The sequence below is a fragment of the Solanum verrucosum genome, unplaced genomic scaffold (genome assembly GCF_900185275.1).
Source record: "Solanum verrucosum unplaced genomic scaffold, falcon-dt-bn FXZP01000206.1, whole genome shotgun sequence".
NCBI classification, from domain to species: Eukaryota; Viridiplantae; Streptophyta; class Magnoliopsida; order Solanales; family Solanaceae; genus Solanum; species Solanum verrucosum.
The window spans coordinates 547,705-552,006 of NW_026020104.1; the positions used below are offsets into that span (position 1 = coordinate 547,705).

The following is a 4,302-nucleotide window of genomic DNA, read 5'->3' on the forward strand; positions in this document are numbered from 1 at the left end:
AAAATTTGCATGAAGGATGGGTCTCAGGCCTCTTCCGGACTACCATTGATTTTAAAAAAAACATAAACACATGTCCTTTCTACCAAGATGAGTGGGGAATCCGAAGTTGCGTGAGGTCCAATTTTGTAACTGCTCCTCTAGCTCTGTATCATGGATGCCCGAGGTCCTATCTCTTCCTTGACGATCGCGTCAAATTCCTCTAAAAGGCCCAAGATTCCTTCCCCGAGACCACCATCATCGTTGTAATCTCACATTGGGAATGACTGGTACAAATGAGGTATTGTCCTGGTCAATGTTCGATCAACATTCTTATGCGTCATCTCTACCTCATCATCATCCGTAGGTACATACCCCAAACCAAACTTTGCTCCTCTGGTGGGAATTTGAATAAGATCGATGATTCCTTGACAATGCTTCCCCAATCCAAATCCTGGTTCAAAACCGCTCCAGAGCATGACAATAGCTATCATCTTGTACAAAAAAGGCTGTGAGGTTGTGGGGCCAAATCATCACGGGTGGAATTTACCAGCTCCAGCGTGTAAAAATCACAACCTCGGGAGACCTCATTAACAATCGGTGCATACCCATTGGAATGTCTCCCTTCACCATGAATAAACAATTCCTGGTCCTTCCAAAGAAATTTCATTGGCTGGGGGAGGGTAGAAGGCACAACCCCGATCATGTGGATCCACGGTCTTCCCAAAAGCATATTGTAACTGGTATTGATATCCATCTGAATCTCAAAGTTTACTGAACCCAACATGTCTCTCTGTTCTCCATCGAAAACCCTTACATTGACTTGGTTCTAGTGAACCTTTCCCAAGTAGACGTTTAGTTGCTTGAGATTTGAAAGTGGGCAAATATTGAGACTAGACATGTCATCGACCAAGACGTGATTTATAATATCCTCTCGACACTTAATGGTGACATGGAGAGGTATGTTGCGCATGTTGCCTTCAAAAGGTAGCTCTTCGTCACAAAAACTAATGCGGTGTCCTCGAACAACTTGGCTTATCATGGCTGCCAGATTATCACTGTTAGTACCCACATGTATATAAGTGTAATCCAAATCCTTCATCAAAGCTTGCCTATGCACTTATGAGCTTATAAGTAAGGGCCACACAGAAATCTGAGCTGGTATTTTATCCAGATGCTTCATGATTGAATAATATTTTGGTTGCATTTTCCTCCAGAACTATTTTGCCTCGGCTTCACTAATTGGCCTTTTTAATTGATCCTTCTTCTGCCCTACTTGGGCCAATTCTTATGGTGTATAACATCTACCAGATCTAGTCATGCCTTGAGTAGCAACCATTTTTATCACAAATTTCTGTCGAGACAAAATTTCTCTTGGAACTATAGCAACAACTTTCTGAGGTGTCAGATTCACAAATTCCAGCTTCTCTCTTATCCACAATGAAGCTACAACCTTTTCAAGCTCATCAGGAGTGAATGGAACTATTGCCTTTGTCACACACCATTCATCCAGTGTCTATCATATTGATAGTGACGCCCCCATGATTTGGAAAAGGATTTCTATTGACATTAGGTGCGACATTCTGGAGAGTGACCACTTTCTAGTCAATCAAGTCCTGGATCTTTTGTTTTAGATTGATACAGTCCTCAGTGTCATGCCTAACATTGTTGGAATGATATGCACATCTCTGATTAGTTCTGTAAGATCTAGAGCTAGTATCAACAGGCTTAGGCCCAATTAGATGAATAAAACGTACTGTAGTCAATGATGATTTTGGGATTTGGACTCATTTAGGGTTTTGTTTGTCTAGAATTAGTGTCCTCAAATGTTTATATTGTGCCAATAACTAATGTAAAATCCTTGGTTTTCAGATATATGGGTTTAGGAACTAAGCTAGGACAGAAATGGGCAACGAGGACAACACAAGTTGAAAAACATAAGAGGAAAAACAAGTCTGATGATCATCGAGATCACTCGGTGAATTGCCAAGTTGCTCCTCTATCGCCTAAATTTACAGAACTCTGAGACTGGATTAGGAGTAACTTTGGCGAGAAGCAGTTCCATTCGGCATGACGCCGATCACATTAGCGAAGGATGATTATGTCACCTAAAGTATTGACGGAAATCTAGATAAATGCTTATGGGTGAATTAAAAGACAAAAGGGAGGACCGTGTAATAAAACGGCGATCCCAATCTGGCTCACCTAAAATTATAGTTGTTAGATGAAGAAGATGTTAATAATGAAGGCGAGACGGAAGGACGATCGGCGAGTCACCGAATAGTCGGTAAAGCCCGACTTACCTCGTCGATTGGCCCCAAAAAGCCACACATCAAACTTGTATAAACTAATTATTTCAAGAGAGAGAAGGCATTTAGAAATTGTGAGGAACAAAAGATAGAGACCAAAAACACTGGTATTGTTGATTTCAAGTGATTTTAGCAAAGTTTTTCATTTGGGTTTTGTAATAGAGAAGATATTATTCAATTTTGACTTTAGAATTATTACCCAGTTATGGAAAACATGACAGGTATATAATTTCATCTTTTTACTATAATTGTCTAAAACCCAAACCTTTGGGGTTTGACAATGTGACCAATTGTTGCGTTTAACTAAATGGGTGCTATCAATTACTTAATTTTGGTGTTAATTTGAAGTGGGTCTAAATTATTACTGTGGTTTAACTTCATTATTGCATGTTTAGTGAAATACTCTTTAGAGTTTTGTGCTTGCTCGAGAGAGAAGTATAGAGACACCTTAGTAATTTGGCATCCTTAGTAGTGGGTCATGACAATTTCATCTTAAGAAAGTGAAACTCTAGATTCAGCCTTTGTATCTAGCTCGAACGAGTAGATTTGATGAGAAAGTGAGCTGGTCATCTTATGGATAGTGTTGAGGTTTGAGAGAACTCAGCGGAAATAAGGTAATTGTTCGAGAGAAAAATGTTATACTTATAGTGCATTCCATATACGATGAATTAACATTGTTGGTAATGATGTACACTCATTAAGTTGACTTTGGCAGTTGGTTAGTCAATCCCCCAAGTGTTATCTAGTTATTTGATTGTTCCTTGTTGATTGTTGAAGTGGGTTGGTAACGACATCCTGGATTTTGAATTCTAGACTCCTAAGTGTAGAGTTTGTTCAGCTGCAATGGTCACCGTCATACTTTCATATTTGAATTCAAAAGAAAGCTACTCTCTGTGGGATTGACCCCAACTCATTTAGTTTAGTTTATACTGATTTAAGGTCGTTGACACTTAGAACTGGTTGAACTGTCTTTGAAACGTTAATTAAAATGGCGTTGCTGCTAGGGGGTAGCTTTGTGTAGAGTTCCTTAATCGAAGTTACAATTGTCAATTTGTTGGCTGTAGTCAAACCGAGTTAGACTGTATTGCATTAGTGTTGATTGGGCTGAATAGAAGTAAGAATGAGTGAGGAAGAGGTGAATGGTAGCCTAGCAGGTCACTGAGATGGTATCAATGATATTAATAGTGCATGCAACCCAACCCAATCGAGAGAAATGAGTGTGATTTGCCTACCATCAGCTGATAAGAATGGAATATTTGAGGTCACAAACACAACCCTTCATCTCCTCCAAATGAAGGGACTTTATGGTGGACTGGCTCATAAAGATCCACATGAGCATGTGAGGAATTTCATAGATGTATGCAGCCCATTTTCATTCAAGAATGTACCACAAGAATCAATCCGGCTCATATTATTTCCACTATCTCTGACGGGGGAGGCTAGCACGTGGTTGACTGAGTTACCAAAGAATTCTATCACGTTATGGGATGAGCTTCTCATGGTATTTATTGCAAGATTCATTCCTCCGTCGAGGATGATGAACCATAGGGATAACATTTAATGTTTTAAGCAATTGGAGGGTGAACCCACCATGAAGCATGGTTGAGGTTTAAGAAACTCCTACTTCAATGCCCAACTCATGGGCTACCAAACAATTTGCTACTCCAATATTTTTACCGGAGTCTTGATTCAGTTAATAAAGGAGTGGCTGATCAATTGGTTCGAGAGGGAATAATGTTGCAATCATTTGAGGTGGCTTCATTTCTTCTTGATGACATGAAAAAGATAAATCAAGCTTGGTACACTCAAGAAGATAAAGTTTCTCCTTTTTGTTTTAGAATGACTCAAGAACAACTAGATAAGGAAAGAGAAAGGGATGAGAACATCAAGAAGATGTTAGCCCAAATGGAGCTACACCAAGAGCATGTATTGGAGAATGTGAAAAATCCCAAGGGAGCAAGTGGAGTGTTTATATTTGAGGAGGGTTCTTCCTCAGGTTATTCAAATCGGGGGAGAA

At 39.6% G+C, this 4,302-nt stretch overlaps 1 non-coding gene across 1 annotated transcript; it reads right to left on the reverse strand.

The window, feature by feature from the left end:
- Window positions 1-3,825: 3,825 nt before the first annotated feature.
- Window positions 3,826-3,931, reverse strand: LOC125825137 (small nucleolar RNA R71). The gene has a single exon (XR_007442835.1). It is a non-coding gene; the product is annotated as a small nucleolar RNA R71 (small nucleolar RNA).
- Window positions 3,932-4,302: the final 371 nt, after the last annotated feature.